Below are 16,141 nucleotides of genomic sequence, written 5' to 3'. Positions count from 1 at the left end.
TTGCATAAAACGTTCACATTACATCTCATTATATATTACATTACAAGAGATTACAAACATCAAGTTCATTATTTAATTCAGAAAATATTAAACTCTACATCAGAAGAGAAGTAGTCCACTAATCCTCAATTAACGTTGAAGCCAACTGTCAAATTATAAACAATACTCCTGTAAGAAATCACCACAAAACTCTGAAATATATGATAGTTTTACATAAAAATTATAGAGCTTTATTTATTCATATTCAACTCAAATAACATGTTTAAACATAGGGCACGGATACTTGACTACTAACACTCCCCATGCCCTGGTACATTAAGAAATCCAAACACTGTAAAGCTTGAATCTTGTTAAAGGCTGTTTTCCTGTGTTGTTGTTATGATGTTCCAGTGTTACCGTACTTGCACAGCTGAGCCCAATTACACTTTGAGTTTGAATACCTTTTTGTTCTCTAAACTAAGATGCCTGAAACTTTTAACTACAAAAAACACAAAGGGCCTTGACTCTAAACTCAGCAAGGCTGAGCCAAATTTGAATAAGCAAAACAACAACAACTGCCAGTGCTGAGAACCTAACTTAGTGGGTTTCAATCTGAAACAAGAAATGGTTATTATGAATATAACAAACAACCTGCTTTATAAATTGCAACAAAGTTTTTAATTCTTTTTCAATGTTTAAACCATATACTTTTTTTGGTGCATGGAAATACAAAAATGTTTATATACACAATATACAACAAAGTGTATAAACGCCACACTTAAACATAACAATTTTGACCATTTATACAATTCACACACTCTTGGCCATTTAATCATACTCCATTCAATCACACAAACATACTATGATCTCGGTGTCGATGTCCCTTTATACTTGTCAAACGAATAAGTATTTCTTGTTGTAATTCTATATACAATTCTTTTATAGTCCACCAAGTTTATCAATGAGATTTTTCACTCTATTTATAACACAAGCTTTGTTTAGAGATAAATGCTTTGAAGACCCGAGATTGTTGCAATTTATAAAGCAGGTTGTTTGTTATATTCATAATAACCATTTCTTGTTTCAGATTGAAACCCACTAAGTTAGGTTCTCAGCACTGGCAGTTGTTGTTGTTTGGCTTATTGAAACTTTTAACTAGGCAGTTTGGAAATCCAATTAAGCCAGAGAGTTTTAATTTCTGATCCACATGTTTGGCTGGTAAAATCTGTCATAGGCTGCTGTTTGAGGCATCACCACAGAAATAAAATGAATAGGAGACCCTAGGGCATGTATTGTGTGTCGTCAAAATAAAATTAAGAAACAATTCCACCATTTTTACCACCTGACAGAGGAAGCTCTAAATGAAGAGCCTGCATAGATGTAGCCTTTCTATTTCAGCATTTTCCATTAGCTAGTAAGGATGATTGGTCCCAAACAACTGCTAAATATTGTTATAAAGCTAGCTTTTTGTTTTTTATTTAATCTAAGCCAAATCTCCCACCCTAGTTTCATTCAACTAAATGAAACATTTAAATATATTTAAAAAAGAATTAAAAAAATCATCAGTTTTCAATGTTATTTTAATGTACCGTCCATGAAAAAAATGCATCAAAAGTGATGTTGGGGTGCATGTAAAATGTAATTTTCTTTGCACAACTGTTGTTCATGTACCACCAACATTTACTAGCGCCTCTAGCAAACCAAACACTTTTGTTTTAAGAAATTTAATACAAGTTTTTTTATTGGATAACATACAATTACTTTTTGCTCTCTATGCTCGTTGCATTAACATTGTCATTGGCATACTTTAACAAAGGCTAGACGTAACAATTCTTTTTGTTAGATTGGAGAAATGCAAATTAAACATGAGTGGCACACTTCTGCTTCATGTCGCTCTTCGTAACAATCTGCTTAGCGTGATTAGCACTGGTGTCAAACAGTCACTCTATTGGAAAGAAAGCATTGGCCCACAAATGAGGAATCCCTTTTGAGTACAATGAGGCGAATCATTCTGCGCCAGAAGCTGTATAATTACTTAGATCTCAGTAGCGTTCATTATCTTCTTTCCTTGTCCCAACCCAGAGTTCCTACCTACCCTACCCTAGCAAACTTTAAACAAAAGCAGTAAATGAATGATATTCACATGATGCCTAGCTTTAGCTCCACCACCTGGATGGTAACTAAAATAACCTTGGTCACATCCCCTTTTCTGTCTCCTAACTAGGGCAACATGTATTTACTTCTGCTAAGGTGAGATCTTTTAAAATTATTCTTTTGGCATGATAGTGCAGACCGTCTCTAGTGGTTGCTTTGCTCAATATTAGTTATCTATTAGATTGGCTGTGCTTGAGTCGGTACTTGACGCAACATTTATATTTTGCTATGCTGTGCTTAATCGGGTATTCAAGGATTGCCCTGTTTATAGGCCTGTGGCCCCCTCCAGTTGCCTGAACTTTCAGTGATTCTGGTTTCATATTATCTCAACGGCTGTGCTACCTATACTGTAGATACTGCTCTAAAATCTGGAAAGAGTTAATTGTAGGAAAACCTAAGGAACTGAGGCCTAGAAAAGATGCTCTAAGCGCAGGCATCTTGATCTTCCTCATATTGTGTCCCCTATGTCTGAGGACGAGGGAAGTGTTAATATTTTCTGACTGACAGTCCCTCGATCTCGCAAATACAGAAAATGATTGAAAAGGCAGTAGATATGGCTCAGAAGTCCGAGGGGCCTCCTTTGTAATTGGATCCATATGTTCATGAAGCAAAAGAGGAGCAAGATGTATTGGTCATTTGCATTTAGTAGGTAGACCTGGATAAAGTTTTTGTTCATATCAGAAGTAATTTAGCTTTTCCATGTACTGACCTGAGGACGAATAGGAGGATTTGTCCAGCAAAGCCTGCATCAGGAACTTGAAATGCTGCCCCTTCACAATGCTTTTCAAACATTTCTGTCCAAAGAATAGACAAGAGTAGAGAAGCCTGGCATACCAAAGTTTCTTCCCAAAAGATCTCACTTGCAGGGTTTTAATGAAAAGTTCCCTCTGGTGATGATGGTGGACTCTTGTGATGAGTTAGCCTTGCAGGAATTAATAACTTCGGGAGACACGTCCCCTTCTGATGTGGTGAACAAGAAGGTGGAAATGAAACTGAAAAGATCCTACTCCACTTTTAATTTCACCATTAACGCCAACCCTTATGCCACTTACAATGTCTAAACTATGCTTAAAGGCTTTCAGACGCTGTCAGACAGAATACAGCAATTAATTGACTCTACTCTAGTTCTATCTAGGACAAAGTTCAATTTCTGTTGGACATAACTTGTCACTCTTTTTGTGCATTAGCTGCTGCATCTGGATTCTGTCAGGACAGGAGGCTTGAATTATGCTTATGCTTTCTTCACTTAATTTACAGCAGCCATATTAAAAGTATCAACACAAACCGCATTTCCCAGGAATCACCAGGACTGTGGTAAAAACACAGGCAACATAGTACATCAGGGTCCACAAACAATCAGGCGTCCGTATTCTCCTTGTAGTCCCATGTCTCTGTCCTTCAACTCCTCTTTTTTCGCTGCTCGCAGCCAGATAAGTGCATCTTTTTCTGTCCTTCTTGGAGTGCGTAATTCCGTGTTTTGGGTGAGGGGCTAGGTGTCGTGGGACCGCATTTGCACTCCTATGTGACATTTGTTAATTTTCTCTGGTGGCAGAGTGCAGTGGAGCCTTCCAGCCACTAGTTGGTGATGTGGACGTGTTTTTACGCTATGGTTTGCGGCACACGATTAATGGAATTCCTGTCAGGGTCCAGAATCGCATGCCACTTGCCTGTGCCTCTGCCTGTCCCTGGAGAGTGACATTCTCGTTTTTTGAGGGTCTGTACAGGCTGTGAAGCCTTCATTTATTCCTTGACACCCTGGGCAAAGGCAGGGTAGATGTGCCTGAAATTTGAAAACGCTCAGTGGGATCTGTGTTATTGTGTGCAGGGTTACCTGCTGTGTGGGGACACGCTCCCAGGAGTGTGTTTCACCCTTAGACTTGTATTTATTCCAGGGAGGGTGATGTCCCTGGGACTTGGACCCCCCTCCCCCTTAGAGTGTGGCTCTGCCCATTATCGATGCATTGGAGGAGTGTGGCTCAATGGTTAGAGTTTTCAGGGCTCACTAGATTCACATAGAACGATAGTGATAGGCGCATTTTGCAGCTGGAAGGAGGTGTTAAACTGTGAGTGTCGACTTAAAGGCAGGCTGTTAACACGGGAAAGGGGAACCATCTGGACGAGATTCACTTGAGTACAAGACGCGAAGGTTCGAGTATATACAGCATGAAGCCGGGGGGGTTTAGACCGGGGTCACGGTCCAGATAAGTTTGTTGGCGGGAAGACGGGTGACGTACTAAAGGTCGGACGTAGCAGAGGAGGGTTTACAGCTGCACATTAAAGCTAGGAGGTTTAAATGTTGGGCCTTTGTAGCGAGATAGTGGTGGCGCGTAGAGGGAAAGTGCTTTTCGATTTTAGTGAAACCCCTGAGGAAGGGCTCCTGATTAGAGCTCGAAATGCATTGGGAAACACCTATTTCGCTAATGAAGTTGGTTTATGTTTATTCTAAGCGTGCCCAGAAAAAGGCTCGGATGGGCATATCTGGCCATGAGAAGTTGTAAAAATAAACATGCTGCACGAGTGATTTAAACTACATAATAAAGAAGACTACATTAAAATGTTGGTCTACCAGGAACTACTTTGTTGAAACCGAGCAATTGTTGATAATATTTCATGATCACTGCTCTTCATGCTGTGCACTGGACTTGGAGGGAATCCCCCCTCCATCTTTACTGAAGCATTCTCCTTCGTGACACCAGGGCATCACGTTGTCCAAGCTGCACGCAACAGAAAGATTAATATTGCAAATGGATACAAGAGACTCAAACAATGGTGTGCACTGCAAACCCCTCAAATGTTGTACTTTTTTGCCCTACTGCAAGATGCACCCAATGAAACTTCATCGTAAACGAACCACAAAGATTTTGATGAACTCGTGCAATAATCGCTTCTCAATTGGAATCGCATCAGGACTGTTTCTTTTAGCCGTTTATCCTTTCCAATATTTTGAGTTCTACATTATGGCATTTATGTGTTGACAATGTTTATTATTGTTCACAATAATGGGCAACTGCATCAATATTATTTGTTGTTGAAGCACAGTGATTTACATCCACAGGGCGGGCGGGGTAAAGTTGCATCGCTTTCAGTAATTTTTGTCAAAGGCAATTGTTTGTTGAAACCTCGTTATATTGCGCCGAGGGGTATTGTGGGGCTTGTAGTTTTCAGGGCTCACTAGATTCACATAGAACGATAGTGATAGGCGCATTTTGCAGCTGGAGGGAGGTGTTAAACTGTGAGTGTCGACTTAAAGACAGGCTGTTAACACGGGAAAGGGGAACCATCTGGACGAGATTCACTTGAGTACAAGACGCGAAGGTACGAGTATATACAGCATGAAGCTGGGGGGTTTAGACCGGGGTCACGGTCCAGATAAGTTTGTTGGCGGGAAGACTGGTGACGTACTGAAGGTCGGACGTAGCAGAGGAGGGTTTACAGCTGCACATTAAAGCTAGGAGGTTTAAATGTTGGGCCTTTGTAGCGAGATAGTGGCAGCGCATGGCGCGTAGAGGGAAAGTGCTTTTCAAAGTTGATGCGGAGGCGTTAGTAATGTAGATTATATAACACCAATAGGTATGTTGAATTGAGCGGTTTAAGGCCACCTATTAATTGTGATGTTTTTTTCGATTTTAGTGAAACCCCTGAGGAAGGCCTCATGATTAGAGCTCGAAATGCATTGGGAAACACCTATTTCGCTAATGAAGTTGGTTTATGTTTATTCTAAGCGTGTCCAGAAAAAGGCTCGGATGGGCATATCTGGCCATGAGAAGTTGTAAAAATAAACATGCTGCACGAGTGATTTAAACTACATAATAAAGAATACTACATTAAAATTTTGGTCTACCAGGAACTACTTTGTTGAAACCGAGCAATTGTTGATAATATCTCATGATCACTGCTCTTCATGCTGTGCACTGGACTTGGAGGGAATCCCCTCCATCTTTACTCAATGGTTAGAGTGGCAGACCCTGATGCAGAGTTCTGGCCAGGGACCAGGGTTCGATTCCTGCCTCGGCGGGGTCTCAGGCTCAATTTCCTCGGACCTGTTAATTCTCGCCTCGGTGCCTATTCTAATCACGGGCCCCACGCTGCAACTCTGGGCAATAGCTTGCTTAGCCTCCACACCGGCTCCAACAGCGCTAAGGATGCCTGGCTTCACCCTGGGGGTGCCCAGGAGTGGACACCTCACAGGGAAAGCCAGGATGGGTTCCACAGCGGTATGAGTATCAGCGCCAGGAAGCCGAATAGGCGACACTGCAAGGTGACCGTGACAGTGCGCTCTATAAGTACCATGACATTTACATTTGGTTCCCCAGCACCAAAAATTGCTATTCCCTGATACTGCCCTGAAAGTATTTTGGCACTTGTCATTGCGCTATTTCTGCATATAGTGCAGACACATGCACTGGTCAGGGAGGTGGTATCTGTTCATCTTCCTGCAGTGGGCATGTCGGGGCAAGGAGACACGCAGTGGGAACAGGATCCTTTAGCCCAGCTACCGTGGAGTCGTGAGTTTTACGATGCAGTGGATACATCAATCTATAGGGCGGTGGAGGAGGCGATTGCCCCTAAGGAGCAGTGCCTAACACAGCAGATCCTGCAGGAATGCACCAAACGGGCCAAGGTCCCAGCTAACACGGCCCTACCATCCCCTGACCCAGCCCAGCCCCAAGATGATCAACCGGTCCCAGTCAGACGTCCCTGGGAGGAGGGGTAGATCATGAGGCGTTTGCATGGCTAAGGGATGCCTTCCTGGCCCAAAACCAGTCTCTGCCTGCTCCTGATGCAGTACCCGTTACAAAGGCGCCCCTAGACCCTGTTTTATCAGAGCCTGTTGATAATGATATCAGTGGTGAAACGGACAGTGAGGCACGCCCATCTGGACCGTGGGGCCCTTCCCCTGCTTCCCCGGCCACTGATACCCTGGCCACTGACGATGGGTCGGACATGCTTGATCCAGAGGACCTCCCCCACCTCAGGTCATCCGATTGGACCCCTTCTACGAAAGTGGCTAACTACGTAGCAGGTAGAATAAGAGCCTGTGTTGGGGAAAGAAGCCCATAGTTGCCTCACGGCGGAATGCCCATGCCCCTCTTTAGATGGCAAGGCAGCTCTGACTGCGGAGTTGGTCTCCAGGATGGCCTCATTCTTGGTGAAATTCATTGAAGACCCTAAGAAGGGTGTTAATAGGTCCTGGCGGGCATGCCAGGATAAGCTCCTGGATGCCCTCAGTCCCATTACATGGATTCTGGACATGGCAGAGGATGGCATTTCCCTGGAGGTGCTCTCGGCTGGGCACATTGTGTAGTTGTAGTTTTGGGCAACACCAACTGTGTGCTGTGCGTAGAACGGGGTGTTCCTTCCTTATTAAAGTGGACCCAAACTGGGGGACTAGGTGGGCTCCGTTTTGGGCAACACCAACTGCACGCTGTGCACAGAACGGGGTCTTCCTTACTTATTAAAGCGGACCCTAAACTCGGGGACTAGGTGGGCTCCGGGGCAGGGGCCCATGGTGGGCTATTTGGAGAGCCTTTCATAAAAGAGCTTGGGGAAATTTGTGAACAATTTCACGTCCCTTGATAGGCCCAGTCATTGATAGAAAGGGTGTTTTCCTCTCGGGGTTTCTGCGGGGCCAGCTGAGATAGGGACCTCTTGAGTGGCCAGCCATCTTCTCAGTATTCCAGAAGGCAAGGCTCCAGATGTGGCCAGTTCTAGGATCAAAACGATTCATAAAAGGGGTGGTGATGGACAGAGTATCTGAATTAAGCAGAACACTCCTACCCAGTCAAAAGATCAGGGCTTGATCCATCACCGTTTTTTAGCTCACTGCACCATCCCAGCTCAGAACCTGGCTACATGCAAATCAGTCTGACCCTGGCCCAGTGCATCATGGGAACAGGGCAGACCAAACTACCAAGCCAATTCTTTACTGGAAGGTGATGGATCAAGCCCTGATCTTTGGACTGGGTAAGAGTGGTCTGCTTAATTCAGACACTCTGTGCATCACCACCCCCTTTTCTGAATCGTTTTTGGCCACTATAGGTGTGGCAGGGTATACTCAGACATGAGTCCCTTGCTCACTGCTCCATCAGGATTCAAGCAAGCCGGGCCGATGAGGCTGAAATGCCAGAAACCGGTCCCCGGTAGCTTGTATCCTTTCAGGTGAAGAATTGGCTTGGTAGTTTGGTCTGCCCTGTTCCCATGATGCACTGGGCCAGGGACAGACTCATTTGCATATAGCCAGGTTCTGAGCTGGGATGGGGCAGTGAGCTAAATAACGGTGATGGATCAAGCCCTGATCTTTGGACTGGGTAAGAGTGGTCTGCTTAATTCAGACACTCTGTTCATCACCACCCCCTTTTCTGAATCGTTTTTGGCCACTATAGGTGTGGCAGGGTATACTCAGACATGAGTCCCTTGCTCACTGCTCCATCAGGATTCAAGCAAGCCGGGCCGATGAGGCTGAAATGCCAGAAACCGGTCCCCGGTAGCTTGTATCCTTTCTGGTGAAGAATTGGCTTGGTAGTTTGGTCTGCCCTGTTCCCATGATGCACTGGGCCAGGGACAGACTAATTTGCATATAGCCAGGTTCTGAGCTGGGATGGGGCAGTGAGCTAAATAACGGTGATGGATCAAGCCCTGATCTTTGGACTGGGTAAGAGTGGTCTGCTTAGTAGAGGGCAGTTCAGCTAGAGGTATTGAGGCTTTCCCAGTTTCTTTCAAAGGACATAGTTCTGCTGCAGAGATTTAAGACACATTAGCACTTACAGGTGGGGGGTGGATTCTTAGCAGATTTTGCTTCACACGTTTTGAGTGTTGCTAATTTATAGGGTATTTCTTTGTTTTTTATTTTCATTAATGAAGAATTCCGTGCAAAATGTCTCACATTTTTTTTGAGGGCATTTAGCAACTGGTCTAATTGCATTGGTAGTTCCTCAATATGTAAGGCCTAGGACGAGGAAGACTTCCAAGGAAGTAATCACTTGGTTACTTGCTGTTAATCTTCAGTACTCTGAATCTTAAACTATCTGCCCACAGTCCTAAATTTCTCCTCCATCCCCAGCCTTTCTTGGGTTACACCAGACTTATGCTTTATATTTATTAAATCAGGAAGGGAGTGTGAGACCAAGATGGTTTTAGTTCCAGTGGTGGGGATGATGGCTGCCATCATATGGATACTGTCATTTATTGCTTTAAAAAAAGTATGAATGGGTAGGTAAAAACTCTTACGGGAGCCATTTTCAATCTGTAAGGACTGTGACTATGGGAGCCATTCTCAATCTGTAAGGACTGTGACTAGTAGCCTAAAACTCTTAAGTAACAGAGGTTACTGATAAGAAACCCGGCCATAATCTCAGTTTGAGATTAGTACAAACGTCGGAACCCCAGCTGGAAGAAATATAACTATACCAGTCTGCTACAGAAGTGCTATTTAAAATACTTGTTTTTCCCACGCTAAACCCCCAGCAAACACACATCAACATTGAAAGTGTCTGTTTATTTCTAGATTCATACATTTTGAGCTCTCTAACCTGGTCTTTGAAGCCTAATAACTTTCTTTATTTGCATTTTCTGCATTTTTATTATTTTGCCTACAAATTGTGACTTTGTATGTATGTATGTGCTCTGAACCATTTTATATTTATGTTTAGAGTTTTATGAAGCACTTGCATGCCCTGAGGGTATCCGAGTGCCGTACTGTACAAGTAGTATTATTCATCTCTTCAATGGCAATTACATAAATCATGAGGTTGCCACAATGTACATACTAACTCGACGTCGCTGTGGGTGTTTCGGTGGGACGAGGGCTGTGGTTGGGCGCCGGCCGTTTTATCAGGAACGGCCTGCTGGAACACAGTGCCTACACCCTCCTCCCTTGGACAAATAGGACCTTCAGTCCATCACTAGATCTATAGACCACTCAGACGGCTTAAGACAGATACAAAACTAAGGTGGCAAGACCGTTTACACCACTCAGGAACTTTGATAAGCACTGCCTTCATCACCCATTAGCATGCTTACAGTCCAAATTTGTTAATTCGACATGGGAATGAACTAATTTACATCAGGATTACAGTATCTGGGAAGGCGCCTCTTGGACCCCGGTTCCTCTCACATTGTCTCCAAAAGCGACGTATCATAAACTTAAAGCCCTGAAGAAGTCCCAGCTTGGGACGAAACGCGTCGGCTGTATATGTTTCACTGCAAATTGAAAATTAAAGATTAAAAGAAGACTATCAACATTTCTTTGTGAAATATTTCTTCATCGTGCTTAAATACCATTTGCACTTATTATCTTGCTTGTTGTGGTGCACCTTTGCGGTTGTTTTAAATGTACATACTACTTATATTATGTACAGGTTACATTGATAGAAATGATTGTGCTAATCTTGCCAATGGTGGGTGGCCCTGAAACCCAATTGGAAGATTTCAATTAGATTGCTATCTTCAATCTGTTGGTTACGTTGGTGCAGCACCCTTTTTTGAGGACTTTGGCTGGGAAAGGGGGAATTGGTGAAGGGCAGAAGTTGTTCAGGTCTTCGGGGTCCGTTTCCAGTTTATTAAGGAGCAGTGTGACCTGCCCCAACTTCAAGTAGTGTGGAACATTTACCTTGTGTCATTGATCTATCGATTAATTTAGCCCAGAGGGATGGGATGATGTGGCTGATTTCCTTAATGATGAATGGGGTTTGATATGTGTGTGGTGAGTTTCATATTGGCGATGAGTTTGGTGAGATCGTTTTCCATGAGTGGCTTGAACTTATTCCAGGATTCATTGTTCTTCTTGGTAAGAGGGGGGTGTCGGTCATTATTTAATTGGTATTGGTACTGGGGCAAGATGTGTTTGTATAGGCTAAAAGTATGTAACCACAGTGTCAGATTTCTTGTTCTGACATTCCTGATTTATGCTTCTCAGTTATCACTTCTGTCATGTAGTTCCTATAAATCTGTATAGGATCCGTGCATTTAGACAACATAAACTAAGGGATTTGCCTCCAGACTGATTCTAGATACCCCCAAAGGATATGTTAACCTTTAGACCGGCTAGCTCACAATGCCACCATAAGCCCCCTAACTTTACCAAGGACCGAATTGTTTCTGGCATCTATCGAACATGACAACCCTTGATCCTTCAGGGATCGTGGAAACAGTGTACTACTTTTCGCTCAGTCACTCGTGCTCAATTGGTCTCTGAAAAACATTCAGAATAAACGATGGGGATGTGTTCAATGAGTATTTATTGAACCAGTGTCATTCTAGTATAAAATATGTGTGCTGCGACCACCATTAGAAAGAAACCGATATATACAATTGCAAGCACCGACATAAATAAAAGGTAGAATTCTACCATGATGCGTACTTCTAAGATGCAAACCCTAGCTAGGTGTACCTAGCATGTATGTAGGTGTGAAGCCAAGAATCCTCCTAGGAAAGAGCCAACCCCATTACCTGATGGGAAACAATGAAGGACCCTGTCATGGTCTTGAGTTGGACACCCCGCAAGGGATGTCAGAACACTGCATGCTGGAGTTTCTGCAGGCAAGGACTTCAAAGTCTCGTGTCAGTATGGAAGCTTCCTCTGGTTTGCCTAGCAAAGATGTGGTGCTTATATACCCAAAAGGTACCCTTAGGGGTTCTACCTAGATGTGTAATTATACTGATTGCCTGTTGTTCAAGGATGATGATAGCAGTGACTTTTGTACAGAGTTATTAGCCAAAAAGATGGTAATCATGCTGTGTGATACTAATAATCCTCATGTATAATAAATTAGGCTAGTTTTCGAAGAGAACCACACAAGATTTATTCGGCACAAAATTAGGCACAAGGTCAGAGCCGATATGTGTAGCAAGGTAGGACAAATTTAGGTAAAAGGTTGTGCAGCTACCTAGGCCTATATTGGGTTGCTTTGGGGCTCATAACACTTCAATAGAGAAGTATTTACAAATGTTTGCCCTTTCCTTACTGAAACTTATGCCAGTAGGGTTACTATAGTATTCTGTAGTTTTTAAAGACTGCATTTCTGTAAATATTGTTTCAATGTATTAGCACTTACAAACTTGTCAGGGTTTGTGTTCTGCTTAGGTTTAGCTGTATTCAGTAAAGCTTTCCATAAGTTCCTTACCCAAGTGCCCCTACCACTCTCTGAACTAGTATAGAATTATTCAGGTTGAATGTGTAAACATCACTATTTAACCAATTAGATTTTCATAAATCATTCACATGGAAAAAACGTTGACCATAGTAAATGTGTAGACAATTCAAGATTTTATTGTTGAAGCATGCTGACGTTATTAAAGGTATGTTTTTTTTACACAACAAAACTGACTATCTTCATGTACTAATGCTTTTTACTTATTTTGGTTAAAAGGAAGTGTATAACAAACTGTATACAGTTAATATCGAGTTTCAGTATTATTCCCTTCAGAAATAATTGTATTATACCATCCTTCAACACATATTCAAGGAAAATATTGCCTCTAATTTGCTATACTGAGACACCAATACGATATTCTTAAGAGGCAAGCATACTAATAGTGGTGTATGTGCTAGGAGGCCTGTTTCCCAGAGGCTCAATCGTAAGTGTAATAAATGGGATTATTAATTGTGGTGGTTGACTACCTACTTAAAAAAAAATTCACAATCCTTGTCAGGGAGCGCCCTCAAAGATATTAAATTAACCATTGCTTGCCCACTCCTCCCTCTGTGCCCCTTTGGTAGCTAAGGCACAGAGCAGACAGGCTTAATTTAGGCAAATGTGTAAAGTATTTATGCAGTACCAAAACAGTGATACAATCAAGATGTAAAGCAATAAAATCCCAAAATGAATTTGAAAAACAGGATACAATTTAATAAACAAAATTACACCACATGAGAAAAACCCCAGATGTAGAACCAAATATTTTAATTTTTAAGATTTGATTTAGCAATAGCAACAAAGAATGTAAAGCCCCAGTCAGAGTCAGTGGTCCTGGTAGACCACGACCTAGGCACAATTTGAAGCTGACCGCAATGGAGCACGGGTCAGATTCTCCAACCAGGTTCGTCCTGGTGAAATATTTTACCTTCTGACTTGGGACTTAATTTTGATGTTGACAGTCCCCTCTGGCCTACACAGTGGTCCGCGTGCCCTATTTAAATATGAGCAGACCATATGTTTGCCTATGGTGGTGACTACTCCATCTCCACTGTTGCCAAACGTCTCAGGCGGTTTGACGGAGTAAATGCCTTCGGAGAATTGGCTATATGTCCGTCCAATTAGGATGGGAAGGCATATGGCTAGCCTTTTTTTTATGTCCGTTGCTACCAGGCAAACCCAGGCTGTAAGGGGCAATAAAAAAGAAAAGAATGCCTCCCTTGCCATGGGAGATGACTCCCACGGTGAGGGGGACATTATCTTTTATTTTCAAATAGAAAATCCTGCTTTAGGTTTTTCTTTTTAAAAAGAAAACAGTTTGGTGCAAGGCCCCATCATGTTGATGGAGCTCTGCATGAAACTCCAAAAATCATTGACAGGAACCACTGTGACGGCGGTTCCTTCTAATGTTTTAGAAATTACCAGTTCCTGACAATGCTTTAGAAATGAATGCCTGCTTGGCAGTGATTTTTAAATCTGGCAGGCGGCCTGTCCATCAGGGCAACAAATAAATCTGGCCCCAAGTCTTTTAAGTACCAATCAACCAATTGGATACACTTCTAAGGTGCTCAAGACCTCAGTGGAGGCCCTCAGAGACTTACAGGGTGTCAGGCTGAGGCAAACAGCAGGGTTCAGTCCAGGTGCCACTGGTCAGCTGGTTACTTTCAGGAAAAGGCCTCTCTCAGCTTGTTGTCTCCCTGAAGCCACAAAGGAGATAAGCCAACTGACCCCTGAAGTCTTCAGGGAGCAAGTCCAGTCCTTCGGACCCCTCTCAGGTCACAGACAGCAAGTCCAGTCCTTTTCTGATCCTCTGCAGGTCTAGCAAATGTTCTGAAGTGGGTGCCTGGAGGTGCCACATGTATGCTGCCATTAGCTAGTGGGTGAAGATGACTAGTGGCCCATTTATGCATTACTTTATGTTTGCCTTTCGGCAAACAGGCCCAAACTGCCACGCCTCCGGCATTTTCTTCAGCAACTGGATAGTGGTTACACAAGAGTAAAAAATGCCCTACCAATCATAAAAGCAAGTTTCAATTCTTTTAAGGACACGGAGGTGAGCATTCTGCACGAACTGTCTTTTTATTGTCCAGCTCCCTTACAACCAACAGCAAAAACTACATTTCACATGAACTTAGAGAAAACGAGAACAGCAGTCTGTCCAATCCTGGGACAGTTATCACTTGAAGAGAGATTAAAGCTTTGTGTGTCTCTTTCTCTTCACAATAGCCATCATGGATTTTTTATTTTTTTTATATTTATCTTTATTGGCATATATATCGTATACATACAGTGTTGAACATGGGCATATATCTGCAACATTGTAATGTCGGGTGAGCAATCTAGGTTTTATCCACATCTCTAACAGGCAGATAACTTTCACCTCTCTCGTTCATCAGTCACATATATAATGTAGATATTTGTTCTTGGCCAAAAAAGAGAAACAATGTTTAACCTCCTCAACCATCCCCTCCCTCCCCCAACAGCCATCGTGGATATGATCGAATTCCCTTTAATCAGTCAGTTTATTCCCTGTTAAATAAATGTACTCTGTCAATAAATCATATCTAAAATAGTCCAACATGTCAAGTGTTTTAAACTAGCTTGATAAGGCTAACATCTCATCTAACATTACAAGTAAATTACTTACAACACAACGAAGCATGACTGGGTGAAGATGATTGTATGTTGCAAAATAAAGAATGAGGGTGGGTAACAGAAGCCATGGAGGGATAATCCTCTCCTCTGTATCCTCAATAGACTTGAAACTTTCCTTTTTGATTGCTTGGAACTTTGTCATTCTATGTCAGGACTGGAGGCAAGAATTATGAATGCTCAAAGTTTACATACCACCACAGAGGCTATGTCCACAATGGGCATAAAGTAAAAATATTTACATTTTAATCAGAGGACTGATCTGCAGCTTTCATTATATCCTCCAGCCTCGTGCCTACAGAGAAGGCCTTAGATGCCAAGGCACCTCTTGTTGAATAAGCCCCAAAGATATTGGTGTCAATGCAGTCCTCCTGCATCACCCACCAAAGCCACCTAGCAATGGTAGGAGAAGAGACTGCTCCTAATAGAAATAAGGAGTTGGCATTCACTCATGGGTCTAACCTCCCCAGTCATCCTCTCATGTGCTTTCAGACATTCCACCACACTCCAGTCGGGTCTGGTGGCTTAGTGGACTAATGAGTTCCCTGTAGGGGCCTGTGTTCGACCTCATAGTCACAGGTTCAAATCCCGGTGGGTCCACTCAGCCTTTCATCCTTCTGAGGTCGATAAAATGAGTACCATTGAGTTGTGTAACAATAAGCTTGTTATTCAGCGCCAAGATACCCTTGTGTGAATGTGCGCTTTACAAATACACATTATATTATACTAGGTTATATTATAAATTGGGACAGTCACTTAAGAGGGCCCTGCTCTCCGGGTGTCACATGTAGACGGTGTGGATCACTCGCGGGAGGTCTTTGATGTCCCTGAGACCTCCACAAGAGAACATGGGGCATGCCAACAAACCCCTGGAGAGCCACACAGAAGCAGGTAGTCAGCCCAGGCCAGCCACTATTCAGGAAAGGTGCACAGTCCCTTCCAGTGGCAGTAATCCTTCTTGTGCACAACAGATGCCTCTGACAGTGTGCACCACGCAGTTCCAGGATGTCCGGTCCCACGTTCCACAAGTGTATCTCTACCCAACTGAAGTATTGCACCAGTAGTAATACTGGAGTATGCGTTTAAAGTTAATCTTTACGGGGGCAATGATCTGGCTTCCCAGTGTCAAAACCTTTACTTCCAATCCATCCGGCCAGGCCCTCAAATGGCAGAGGTCTCATGTTAACCTATAGGAAGAGCAAACCTCTTAGGTAGTGAAAACA

The sequence above is a fragment of the Lissotriton helveticus genome, chromosome 9 (assembly GCF_964261635.1).
Source record: "Lissotriton helveticus chromosome 9, aLisHel1.1, whole genome shotgun sequence".
Lineage (NCBI taxonomy): Eukaryota > Metazoa > Chordata > Amphibia > Caudata > Salamandridae > Lissotriton > Lissotriton helveticus.
This window is presented reverse-complemented; position numbering follows the sequence as displayed.